We start from the raw sequence: 14,151 nt of genomic DNA, 5'->3' as shown, positions 1-14,151 counted from the left end.
TATTTCTAGTTTCAGATACAAGAGTGGTACCTTTATACAAACAGAATGATCACACTCAGTAGATTACAGGCAAGTCGCATCTTAGGGGCATTTAACATGCTCGAATTCAGGTTTGCGCGGTTGGCAAAAACAAGAGGAAAGAAAAGAAAAATAACAATATAAAAACTGCATCTGTAGTGCGAGCGATTCCACACGCCATTCAACTCAATGAATGTTTCACTATATGCGGTTTTCGCTTTACGTGCTAACCGCGGAGTGGAACCCCCACGTGAGATGAGACTTGCCTGTATAAGCTTTGTAATGATACCTTACAGGAGACCTTTTGCATGAAGTATATTTCAGTTACATTATATTCACTTATTAGCATATTTTTATAAAATCATATAGGCTGCAACATCACACCCTCCTTCTGAACTTACTGCCAGAGACTTGAACACTGACCATGGCGGAGGCAGTATACCTAAAATTTGTTTTTGGGCTCCCCTATGGGGCACACACTCAGGGCCGGTGCAGGGATATTTTGCGCCCTAGGCGAAAATTCCATCTTGCGTTCCCCCCCCCCAAAATGCCAGCTGAGAGGGCTGGGCTCGGAGCTGGGGGTCAGGGCTGTGGGGGGGATGGGGTGAAGGGGTTTCCAGCTCAGAGGGACTGGGCTCGGAGCTAGGGGTAAGGGCTGTGGGGGGATGAGGTTGAGGGGTTTTCCAGCTCAGAAGGACTAGGCTCGGAGCTGGGGGTCAGGGCTGTGGGGGGGATGGGGTCAGGGGGGTGCCTGGGGGCACTGGGGCAGCTCAGCTCTGCAGGCTGCTGTTCTCTCCAGCTGTCCAGGCACAAGGGGAGCAGGAGCAGGGACCAGCTAAGGACCAAGGGGGCAGGAGCACAGGCACCTGAGGCTGACCCATGGGGAGGCACTTGCTTACCTTGCCCAATGCATGAGCGCTAGGGTCCTCTTTCTTCCTCCACTCCACCAGACCACTGCTGAGGCTCTTTTCTTCTCCGTGCCCCTCGGGGGGGCTGACGTGGAGGCTGAGCCAGAGGGCAGCCACGGCTTTCCTCCAGAAGCGAAGCCCTGGTGTTGTGCCTCTGTCGCAGGGCCCCTGCCACGTGCCCTAAGCAGAGCTGCGCAGCTCTGCCCAGCCGCCGGAGCCCCCACCGGGCAAGGAGAAAAATTGCATAGGCTGGAGCCCCTGCTCTGGGAGGGAGAGGGATTCTGAGCCCCTGGGATTCCCCTGGGTCAGCGCAGCCGCCGTCAGCTCAAACCTCTGTGCTGCCGCGGCAGCGCGCTGACCTCAGGGGTGCCCTGGGCTGCCGGGCTGCCGCAGTGGCTCCCTGACCTGGGGGGTGCACTGGGCTGCTGGGCTGCCTGTGGCTCCCTGACCCCAGGGGCGCCCTGGGATGCCGGGCTGCCAGTGGCTCCTGACCCCGGGGGCGCCCTGGGCTGCCGGGCTGCCACACCGGCGCCCTGACCCCGGGGGTGCCCCGGGCCGCCGGGCTGCCGCGCAGTGGCTCCCTGACCCGGGGGACGCCGTGGGCAGCCGGGCTGCCACCCTGACCCTAGAGGCACCCTGGGCTGCCGCGCCTGCGTCCTGACCCCGGGGGCACCCCGGGCTGCCGGGCTGCCGCGCAGCGGCGAGCTGACCCAGGGGGCGCCCTGGGCTGCCGGGCTGCCACCCTGACCCTGGGGGCGCCCCGGGCTGCCACGGCTGCGTCCTGACCCGGGGGGCGCCCCGGGCTGCTGCGGCTGCCGCAGCGGCGCACTGATCCTGGGGGCGTCCCAGGCTGCCGCGGCTGCACGCTGATCCCGGGGGTGCCCTGGGCTGCCTGCTGCAGGCAGCTGCTGCCGCAGGCAGCTCAGACTGCCTCTCCAGCAGCAGCGGCTGCAACCATTTAGAATGTTTTTTGAGAGCGCCGCTTTTTGGCGCCCTCAAATCTTGGCGCCCTAGGCAACCGCCTGGTTCGCCTAAATGGTTGCACCGGCCCTGCACACACTCCTGTGTCCCCCAAAAGGGAAAGAGACCCTGATCCAGCTGTAGGCTCACAGCCACCAGCTACAACAGACCTTTCACTGGCCAGCAAAATCCCCACTCCCCTTCACTCAGGTTGGGTTTGCTTCCAGTTAGAGTCTTTGAGGTTTGTTCCAACCGCAGTGGTCACCAGGACCCCAACTTCTTGGATACATGTGTCAGTGAACCTCTTCCACTCCATTACAACCAGTACATGCTTCTGGGTCTTAATTGCTTTGTCTTTTAAGTTCAGGGTTTGCTGGTGGGCAGCCTTTTCTTTTTCCAGGGCAGTCTTTTCCCGAGCAAACTGCACATCAATTTTCATTTGTCTTCCCTTGAGACCGTCACTCGATGAGCTGGGATACCACAGATAACCCCCTCCTGCCAGAACAGGCCAGGGCTGCCCGGGGGGCGGGGGGAATTTGCCCAGGCCCCCACAAGAGTTTTCGGGACCCCTGGAGCAGGATCCTTCACTTGCTCTGGAGGCCCCGGAAAACTCTCGTGAGGCCCAGGCCCCCAGAACTTCTTCCACTTTGGGTCTTCGGCAGCAATTCAGCGGCGGGAAGACCCCAGGCCCCCTGAATCCTCTGGGCAGCCCTGGAACTGGCACCCCTCCACTCCTGTCTCGCTAAGTTAGACACTCCAATCAGTTTCAGCACAGACACAGAGGTTGGGCCACACCCATCGGCAGTTCACTGAAACTGAGATGCACTCAGCTCAGGGGATTCTTAGTTAACAGAGACTTTCCCAGTGTCCACTGTTTAGCCTTTCTGGGCAATTTACACCCTCGCAGTTTTAGCTTCTTCTGATCTTCCTTCTTACTTATTTCGCTTCCTTTTCTTCCCCTTCTTCCCTTACCCAAAATAAGCAAACAGAAAATAACAAACCAGTAACCACTTTGTCTGTTCTCCAGCGGACACAGTTAAAACTCACTTAAAATCACTACCAGCACCTCAAAGCAATCAGCTGTGTGCAGATCCTGCTCGAGATTTCTGCATGGAGCGAGCTGCTGAAGCAGTCCAGTGAACCAATGAGAAGCCAGGGCTGCACAACACCCAGACTCCGCTTCCTTCTCTGGGCCTGAGGAAGAGCTCTGTGTAGCTTGAAAGCTTGCGCCTTCTACCAATAAAAGCTGACCTCACACAACTTGTCTCTCTCATATCCTGGGACCAACACAGCTACAACAACACTGAGAATAGCCCAAGGCAGTTAACTGGGGAGGGGACAGCCTGTCTTTACAGACAAAGAAAACAGGGTTGACTTTCAGTTCGGAAGCTGGAAGAGAGTCAAAGCGGCCCAGGGAGTCCCTGCTGAATTCCCCCTTCCCCTGGAGGTAGTTTTGTACCACTCTGAGAGTTTAGCTGCAGGCATCAGGAACCTTCCAACTCTGCATGACCAGCAACCAGAGACAAGAGATCTGACTATGGAGAGCCAGCCAGGCCACAGGAGGGTTCCAGGCTAGTCAGGCTGGCTGAGTCGGGAGAGGACCCTGCCTCACCCAGCTGTGAAGAATTAGAGGACTTTTGTTTAAGCTGGACACTGCCACGGAGCTGCACCTCTCTGTCTCGGGACATGCCACCCTAGCCATGCTATCTGCCTGGGAAAGTATCAGGGAGGCAGGTGGGATTGGAGGTGTTTGTGAGCATGGGGGGGGGGGGTGGGGCCTATTTATAAATGTTAAATTACTTTTCAGTTAACCTGAACCATGGTCCTCCCTGGATCCTATTTTCCTGTTCCCAGTAATCCCCCCTGCGTTCATTGCTATTCTGAGTGTGTCGTCTCATCGCTGGGGTTTGTGCTATTTACCTTATTGTCCCTCGTGTAGCAGCTTTTACATGCCTTGCCAGCTGAGCTTGTCAAGGGATACCACCCGGGCACAGTGCAAAGTCACTTGAGAGGAGGAAAATGGGCACTCTGTTCTGAGTTCTACCTCTAAGTGGCCAGTTCCCTTTTCATCTGAGGACAGTTACAAACTAACAAACCTAGGAGGAAAGACTCCAAAATACAGGTAATGGTTGGGAGATATGCAGTCGATCTGAGTTAGCAATATAGCTGCAGAGGCAAAAAAGCTGGTGTCATTGTGGGCTCTGTGTCCAGAGACGACACGAGGTAGGGAGATGGTAAGAGAGGGAACTCTAGATGGCTCTGTGAGACCATGTTTAGATCACTGCCCACAATCAGCCACATTTTAATGATGGATGATATCAGTAAACTGATGGGTATTCATAGAAGAGAAAACTGAACACGAGAGGGTGTTGTGAACAAGGTGGATGAAGGTTGCTTCAGCTCCAAAGCGTCCTACAGGGAATCTCCAAACATTGTCACCTAATCCCCATCACCCAGCCCCAAGAAATATTGTGCCTGACTAGAGAACCCCCCACTCTGCCCTCTAGCTCTGCATCTTCCTCTCCAAATCTGAAAGCACAAAAAAAATAGAAGAGATCTGCCTCTCCAGCCCTTCTACAAACACAATGGTGTGTGAGCCTGATGGAGCACAGCTGATGGCTGTACTAGAGCCAGTGGCCACAAATACTCTTTAAATCTATAGTTTCCACGCTCCAGGCCACCACGACTGAGATTCAGAGTGCACAACAAGCTCTGTCCACATCAATGGGTGAAGCAAAACCCAGAATTTCTGGAGTGGAAGATTTTAAAAAGAACACATTACAAGTTATCAAGAACATGAAGACCAAGCTAAATGATCTAGAAATCCACTCATGACACTGTCATATCAGAATTGTGGGTGTCCCTGAGGGAATAGAGAAACTATCAGAATTTGTCCCTAAACTGCTAGCTAAGTTGTTGGATCTGGCAGTAGATTTTTGTTTTGATATAGAACAGGCACACAGGCCCTTGCCCCCAAGCCAGCTCCAGGAGGTTGCCCAAGAGCACTGATTGTGAAATTCCTGAAGTTTGCTACTAAGGAGCTTACACTGCAGAAATCCAGGGATAAAAAAAGGAGCTGATATCAGGAGAACAAGCAATGAGAGTACGACTCTTTCAAAATGATGTCCATGGCATGGTTTCAATGAAGGCTGCTTTTAACCAAGCAAACAATTGGCCAGAAAGATGGACTTGGGTATTTAATAAAATATTTCTGCAATGCTCCCTGTTAAGAACGGCAAGAAGATAGCGTCATTCAGTTCTCTTCAAACAGAAAAATACCTCAAAAATCTGCCCACTTCCCTCGCAAGAGGGGTCCCTATGGAATGATCCAACCATATGGAATTTATGTACTGCTTTCTGAGATCTGATATGGCTGCTCTAAAGATGCTAATTGATAATGATAAGTTTAAACCATGTATAGATCTTTATCAACGATTTGGCTTGCCCTGCTCCGTAGCATGGAAAGAGCTCCAGTTAAAGCATTTACTTGCAAATGTGTTTGGATTGGATGCCTTGGGAGCTCTAGAACATCCAAATTTTTCATTATTTTGGAGGAAACTTCCTCGATTTACCTGGCCAGAGGTATGATTTTATGATTTTCTGGCGCCAAAATTTCTGCCGATGATTGATAATTTGAGAGTTGCTTGGAATAGATATTTGGATACATGACAATCCAATCCAATGGAATACAATTGTATCTAATGTTAAAAAAGCAACTATAAGCATGAGACTATTATTCACCAAAAGTCACTTTTCTGAATATAATGATCCCCACATAGGCTAATGATTATGGGCCTCACAAATGCTACCTGCTGTTGGAAATGTGACTGCCTTGGTGTTAGCTCATGTTTTGGAAGTGCCCCTGTGTCATGGTATAATTCCTCACTCTGGGCCTTAGCGTCCAAAAGATGGGGTACCAGCTCAATTATCAGCTTAGTACTTGTAGCGCTGCCACCAACCAGGAATTCCAGTGCCTGGTACACTCTGGTCCCCCCCAAAACTTTGCCCAAGGACCCCCAAGACCCAGACCCTCTGGATCTTAACACAAGGAAAGTAAACCCTTTCCCTCACCGTTGCCTCTCCCAGACTTCCCCTCCCTGGGTTACCCTGGAAGATCACTGTGATTCAAACTCCTTGAATCTTAAAACAGAGAGGAAAATTCACCTTCCCCCCTCCTTCTCTCTCCTCCTCCCAGACTCTCCCTGAGAGAGACAGTAATCCTAACACAGAGAGAAAATTAACCTTTCTCTCCCCCTCCCTCCTTTCTCCCCACCAATTCCCTGGTAGATCCAGACCCTGTCCCCTGGGGTCTCACACCAGAATAAAAAAACAGTCAGGTTCTTAAACAAGAAAAGCTTTTAATTAAAGAAAGAAAAAACAATAAAAATTATCTTTGTAAATTTAAGATGGAATATGTACAGGGTCTTTCAGCTATAGACACCGGGAATACCCTCCCAGCCTAAGTATTCAAGTACAAATTACAATCCTTTCAGCAAAATATAAATTTGAACTGCTTCCAACCAAATACACATTACCAAATAAAGAAAACAAACATAAGCCTAACTCGCTTTATCTACCTAGTACTCATTATTCTGAACTTATAAGAGCCTGTATTGGAGAGATTGGAGAGAAACCTGGTTGCACGTCTGGTCCCTGTGAGCCCCCAGAGTGAACAACAATCAAAAACTAACAGCACACTGTCATAAACAGATAGCTAAGGGTTAATGTCTCTTTCACCTGAAACACCTGACCAGAGGACCAATCAGGAAACCGGATTTTTTCAACTTTGGGTGGAGGGAAGTTTGTGTCTGAGTCTTTGTCTGTCTGCCTGCTTTCTCTGAGCTTTGGAGAAGTAGTTTCTGTTTTCTAGTCTTCTGTTTCTAAGTGTAAGGACAAAGAGATCAGATAGTAAGTTATATGGTTTCTTTTCTTTGGTATTTGCATGAATATAAGTGCTGGAGTGCTTTGATTTGTATTCTTTTTGAATAAGGCTGTTTATTCAATATTCTTTTAAGCAATTGACCCTGTATTGTATCATCTTAATACAGAGAGACCATTTGTATGTATTTTTCTTTCTTTTTATATAAAGCTTTCTTTTAAGACCTGTTGGAATTTTTCTTTACTTCAGGGAAATTGAGTCTGTACTCACCAGGGAATTGGTGGGAGGAAGAAATCAAGGGGAGATCTGTGTGTTGGATTGCTAGCCTGATTTTGCATTCCCTCTGGGGGAATAGGAAAGTGCTTTTGGTTTCCAGGATTGGGAACGGAGAGGGGGAGTCACTCTGTTTGGATTCACAGAGCTTGTGTCTGTGTATCTCTCCAGGAGCACCTGGAGGGGGGAAGGGGAAAAGGATTATTTCCCTTGGTTGTGAGACTCAAGGGATTTGGGTCTTGGGGTCCCCAGGGAAGGTTTTTCAGGGGGACCAGAGTGCCCCAAAACACTCTAATTTTTTGGGTGGTGGCAGCAGGTACCAGGTCCAAGCTGGTAACTAAGCTTGGAGGTTTTCATGCTAACCCCCATATTTTGGACGCTAAGGTCCAAATCTGGGACTAAGGTTATGACAAAAAACTAACAGCACACACACAAACTTCCCTCCCTCAATATCTGAAAGTATCCTGTCCCCTGATTGGTCCTCTGGTCAGGTGACAGCCAGGCTCCCAGATCTTGTTAACCCTTTACAGGCAAAAGAGATATGAAGTACTTCTGTTCTATTAACTCTTACTTATCTGTTTATGACACCCTGTATCAAGCATTTCTGGTATGAGATGGGTCAAAGGACCAAGTTGATATTGGATGCTAAATTGGAGGACACCCCCTTAATTGTATTCTTGAATATATTCCTGATACCTGGCATGGTTCCATTGTGCAGCTTTGGTTGCTAAAAAAATTAATCCTGCAAAAATGGAAAAGTCAATCCTGGTCAAATATTGATGTCTGACTCGGTGATATGGTAGACTTCGCAGCAAACAAATGACTGGTGTGGGGCAGGAATGGAACGCCTGAAAAACTCAAAGCAATTTGGGCTGACATTTTACTGGTCTGTGATTAACGTACATATATTGCTTCCCCTCCCCTCCCTTTATTGTAACCATCTTCATTTGCGTTGTATGTTATGATGAATCTGGTATGTTGATTTACAAATAACTGAAGGGTTTAACCATCAAGGAGAGAGCACAACTCTTGATTAGTCATGAGAAGAAATGCAGCCCAGTAAAATTTTGGCTGAATCTCATGCAACAATTCTGAAAAGTGAGTTCTACAGACAGTGGAATTGTCTCCCAAGGGAAGTTCCTTCATTTGGCATAGTAAACGCTGCTCAGAGAAGGCCGTTGTCAACATTGCCATCCCAGTTATGTCACGGCATTTCAGACAGAGCCTCCATTGACCTAAGCCACAGGTGAATAGTGAGGGAGGAAGGCAGGACTCTTGTGTTACCAGGGGCCAGACCACCTGGGCTTTTAGAGGCCAAAAACATCCCCTGGAATTCCTGGGAAAAGGGTTTCTCTCAAGTTCTATCCACCACTGGAGTCACCTCACCCTCCTCTGCACTCAGCATAACCATGGTGGGCACATCTGAACACCCAGCCAGCTGGAGTAGGGGTGAATTTCACCCAGGAGAGATTACTTAGCGAATTAAAGCAACCTTTGCTGGTAGAGACCCAGAAAGGATAGTGATAATGAGAAAATATCCCCTCCCATGGAGTTAGGGGTGAATTGCCTGATGGAGTTGGGGGGTCTCACATCCAGTGTTCTGATGGACTCACCTTTCCTTGGCTGCTGCTGCAGGCCCTGTGGCAATGCCGGAGAAAGGAAGGGTGTGCTGTCTGCCTGGTGCTAAGATATGGGATGTGGACCTGAGGCTGAAAAGGATCCTAAGGGGAGCAGGAAAGAATCTGCTTATTGTCCTTCATGTGGGAACAAGTGATATGGCTAGATTCTCACTGAAGCATATCAAGGGAGACTATGCCAGACTGCGGAAGACACTTAAGGAAATCAAGGCTCAGGTGATCTTCAGTGGGATTCTGCCTGTTCCTAGAGAAGGGCAACAAAGATGTGACAAGATTATGGTGATCAACAGATGTGTCAGGCAGTGGTGCTATAAGGAGGGCTTTGGGATGTATGGCCAATGGGAAGCATTCATGGACAGAGGACTGTTCTCTCGGGATGCACTTCATCTGAGTAAGGAGGGAAATAGACTTCTAGGATGGAGGCTGGCACAACTGATTAAGAGAGCTTTAAACTAGGAATTTGGGGGAGATGGTTGGGAGATGTCCAGGTAATCTCCACGCCGGAATTTAACATTGAGAGGGAAGAAAACAAAGCAAGAAAGGATACAGCCATGGGTAGGACAATGGACATACGGAGGAAGGGTAGTGTAGATACCAGTCTAATAGGTGATACTGGTGGTAGAACGTCTGTGCCTAATCGGGTAAAGAATGTCAGTGAAGCCAAACAGAAAAAATTAAGATGTTTTAACACTAATGTGAGGAGCCAAGATAACAAAATGGAGGAACTAGAGCTACTGGTGCAGGAAGTGAAACTGGATATTATAGGGATAACAGAAACATGGTGGAATAGTAGTCAAGACTGGAGTACAGGTATTGAAGGATATGTGCTATTTAGGAAAGACAGAAATAAAGGCAAAGGTGGTGGAGTAGCATTGTATATCAATGATGAGGTAAACTGTAAAGAAATAAGAAGTGATGGAATGGATAAGACAGAGACTATCTGGGCAAAAATCACATTGAGAAAGAAAGCTACTAGATCCTCCCTGAGAGAGTGCTTGGGGTGTGCTACAGACCGCCGCGATCTGATTTGGAGATGGATAGAGACCTCTTTAATGTTTTTAATGACGTAAACACTAATGGGAATTGTGTGATCATGGGAGACTTTAACTTCCCAGATATAGACTGGAGAACAAGTGCTATTAATAATAATGGGGCAGAGATGTTTCTGGATGCGATAGCTGATGGATTCCTTCACCAAGTAGTTGAAGAACCAACAAGACGGGATGCCATTTTAGATTTAGTTTTGGTGAGTAGTGAGGACCTCATAGAAGAAATGGTTGTAGGGGACAACCTTGTTTTGAGTGATCATGAGCTAATTCAGTTCAAACTAGATGGAAGGATAAACAAAAATAGATCTGGGACTAGGGTTTTTGATTTCAAAAGGGCTAACTTTAAAGAATTAAGGAAATTAGTTAGGGAAGTGGATTGGACTGAAGAACTTGGGGATCTAAAGGCGGAGGAGGCCTGGAATTACTTCAAGTCAAAGTTGCAGAAACTATCGGAAGCCTGCATCCCAAGAAAGGGGAAAAAATTCATAGTCAGATGTTGTAGACCAGGCTGGATGAGCAAGCATCTCAGAGAGGTGATTAAGAAAAAGCAGGAAGCCTACAAGTAGTAGAAGATGGTAGGGATTAGCAAGGAAAGCTACCTTACTGAGGTCAGAACATGTAGGGATAAAGTGAGAAAGGCCAAAAGCCATGTAGAGTTGGACCTTGCAAAGGGAATTAAAACCAATAGTAAAAGGTTCTATAGCCGTATAAATAAGAAGAAAACAAAGAAAGAAGAAGTGGGACTGCTAACACTGAGGATGGAGTGGAGGTCAAGGATAATCTAGGCATGGCCCAATATCTAAACAAATACTTTGCCTCAGTCTTTAATGAGGAGCCTAGGTATAATGGTAGGATGACAAATGGGAATGAGGATATGGAGGTAGATATTGCCACATCCGAGATAGAAGCCAAACTTGAACAAAATTGGGATGAAATCAGAGGGCCTAGATAATCTTAATCCAAGAATATTAAAGGAACTGGCACATGAAATTGCAAGCCCATTAGCAAGAATTTTTAATGAATCAGTAAACTCAGGGGTTGTACTGTATGACTGGAGAATTGCTAACATAGTTCCTACCTTTAAGAAAGGGAAGAAAGGTGATGCGAGTAACTATATGCCAGTTAGTTTGACATATGTAGTATGCAAGGTCTTGGAAAAATGTTTGAAGGAGAAAGTAGTTAAGGACATTGAGGTCAATGATAATTGGGACAAAATACAACATGATTTTATAAAAGGTAGATCATGCCAAACCAACCTGATCTCCTCCTTTGAGAGGTAACCGATTTTTTAGACAAAGGAAACGCAGTGGATCTAATTTACCTCAATTTCAGTAAGGCATTTGATATGGTTCCACATGGGGAATTATTAGTTAAATTGGAAAAGACGGGGATCAGTATGAAAATTAAAAGGTGTATAAGGAACTGGTTAAAGGGGAGACTACAATGGGTCATACTGAAAGGTGAACTGTCAGGCTGGAGGGTGGTTACTAGTGGAGTTCCTCAGGGATCGGTTTTGGAACCAATGTTATTTAATCTTTTTATTACTGACCTTGGCACAAAAAGTGAGAATGTGCTAATAAAGTTTGCGGATGACACAAAGCTGGCAGGTATTGCTAACACAGAGAAGGACCGGGATATCATACAGGAAGATCTGGATGACCTTGTAAACTGAAGTAATAGCAATAGGATGAAATTTAATAGTGAAAAGTGTAAGGTCATGCATTTAGGGATCAATAACAAGAATTTTGGTTATAAATTGGGCACACATCAGTTGGAAGTAGGGTGACTAGATGTCCCGATTTTATGGGGACAGTCCCGATTTTTGGGTCTTTTTCTTATATAGGCTCCTATTACCCCCCGCCCCTGTCCCGATTTTTCACACTTGCTGTCTGGTCACCCTAGTTGAAAGTAACAGAGGAGGAGAAGGATCTTGGAGTATTGGTTGATCACAGGATAACTATGAGCCGCCAATGTGATATGGCCATGAAAAAGCTAATGCGGTTTTAGGATGCATTAGGTGAGGTATTTCCACTAAAGATAAGGAGGTGTTAGAACCATTATACAAGGCACTGGTGAGACCTTATCTGGAATACTGTGTGCAGTTCTGGTCTCCCATGTTTAAGAAGGATGAATTCAAACTGGAACAGGTAGAGAGAAGGGCTACTAGGATGATCCGAGGAATGGAAAACCTGTCTTATGAAAGGAGACTGAAAGAGCTTGGCTTGCTTAACCTAACCAAAAGAAGGTTGAGGGAAGATATGATTGCTCTTTTATAAATATATCAGATAGATAAATATCAGGGAGAGAGAGGAATTATTTAAGCCTAGTACCAGTGCGGACACAAGAACAAATGGATGTAAACTGGCCATTAGGAAGTTTTAGACTTGAAATTAGACGAAGGTTTCTAACCATCTGTAGGGAGGCGTCCTAGCTCCCCGCCGCACCTGAGAGGGACGAGCCAGAGCAGGTGCTTCAGTGGGCGGAGTCACCGCCACCTGTCCCCGCCCCTCGGAAGTCAAGGGGTGGGACAGGAAGTATTAAAGCCCGGCCTCAGCGCTCAGTTGGCCACAGACTGTCGGAGAGGACAGACGCTGGTGCCCGAGCTCCCACCGGCCCCAGCCTGCCCCGTGCTCACTACCCAGAGGAGCGCTGGCCTGACCTGCCTCGGGCCCGGTATCCAGAGGAGCGCTGGCCTGACCTGCCCCGCGCTCACTACCAGGAGGAGCACTGGCCTAACCTGCCTCAGGCTCGGGATCCGGAGGAGCGCTGGTCCGACCTGCCTCCTGCCCAGTATCCGGAGGAGCACTGGCCTGACCTGCCTCGTGCCCAGTACCCAGAGGAGCTGCCGGAGCTTCCTGCTGCCCAGTATCCAGAGGAACCCATGGTCTGGGACCCGCCGGACAATGCCAGCGGAGGACAGGTACCTAGAGAGGGGGAAACTGGAAGTGGCCTGGGGGTAGCCGACCCCAGTCTGGCTCCAGGGGACCCTGAACCGATGTCAGTGTGTTGCGGCCAGGATTCCCCACTGACTGCAGCGAACCCTTGCCGCTGCTAGGGCCCCGGGCTGAGACGCAGTGGAGTGGGAGGGCCTGCGTCCCCCCTGCCACCCTTCCAAGGGTGGCAGACTTCCCCGTCTCCCTGGCCTGAGGAGGTCTTCTGTATGGACTTACGGTTTAGACTGTTGCTCAGCCTGCTAACAGGCCTGAGCCTGAACTGCTTACTGCCCCGCCCTGCCCCAGGGCCGGGCTTATAAACTTTGTGTTTGCTCAGCCTGCTGAAAGGCCGGAGCCTGTCAGCCTCCTGCCCGTCCTTCCTAAGGGTCTGGGCTTATAAACTTTGTGTGTACCCAGCCCTGCTAAAGGGCCGGGATTCTGCCTTGTTTACAGACCCTTTATTCCCTCAGCCCCTGCTGAGGGGTTCAGCCTACACGGACTGCTGCCTGTAGGGAGGCGCCCTGGCTCCCCGCTGCACCTGAGAGGGACAAGCCCCAGCACCGGACCCTTACACCATCAGAGGAGTGAAGTTCTGGAACACCCTTCCACGGGCAGTAGTGGGGGCAGAAGACATATCTGGCTTCAAGACTTAACTTGATAAATTTATGGAGGGGATGGTATAATGGGATAGCCTAATTTTGGCAATTAATTGATCTTTGATTATTAGCAAGTAAAGGGGAGGGAATGTTAGATGGGATGGGATCTGAGTTACTACAGAGAATTCTTTCCTGGGTGCTGGCTGGTGAGTCTTGCCCACATGCTCAGGGTTTAACTGATGGCCGTATTTGGGGTTGGGAAGGAATTTTCCTCCAGGGAAGATTGGCAGAGGCCCTGGAAGTTTTTTGCCTTCCTCTGCACCATGGGGCACGGGTCACTTGATGGAGAATTCTCTGCTCCTTGAGGTATTTAAACCATGATTTGAGAACTTCAATAACTCAGACATAGATTAGGAGTTTGTTCCAGGAGTGGGTGGTTGAGATTCTGTGGCCTGCATTGTGCAGGAAGTCAGACTAGATGATCATAATGGTCCCTTCTGACCTTAAGTCTATGAATCTATGAATGCTGGGCTTTATTCTCTCTGTCCTGGGCTGCAAAGGGTGCTGTGGGGCTGCTTCTGGCCCTCCCCCAGGAGGAGGACCCTGGTGGTGATGGCTCCTGCCCCTCCACCTGGCGGTTGCAGGTTCCTTCGCCTGGTCACTTAGCACCTGTCTCATACAGTGGCACTTTAGACTCTTCAGTCTTCACACTCGTGCCACAGGTTGTCCAGTGGCATGGGGGCAGGGGGCAACAAGGGCAAAGGCCAGCTCATAGAGGGGCTGGCAGGGAAGAGGGAGGTCCAATCCAGCCCCTCTTATCTCAGCTGTATACTGTTCATCCAGCCTTAGTCTAAAACCCGTATAACAGCATGAAAGGCAATCCTCACTGTATGTATAT

This window comes from Gopherus flavomarginatus, chromosome 6 (genome assembly GCF_025201925.1).
Source record: "Gopherus flavomarginatus isolate rGopFla2 chromosome 6, rGopFla2.mat.asm, whole genome shotgun sequence".
Taxonomy (NCBI): domain Eukaryota; kingdom Metazoa; phylum Chordata; order Testudines; family Testudinidae; genus Gopherus; species Gopherus flavomarginatus.
Note: the sequence above shows the minus strand (reverse complement) of the source record.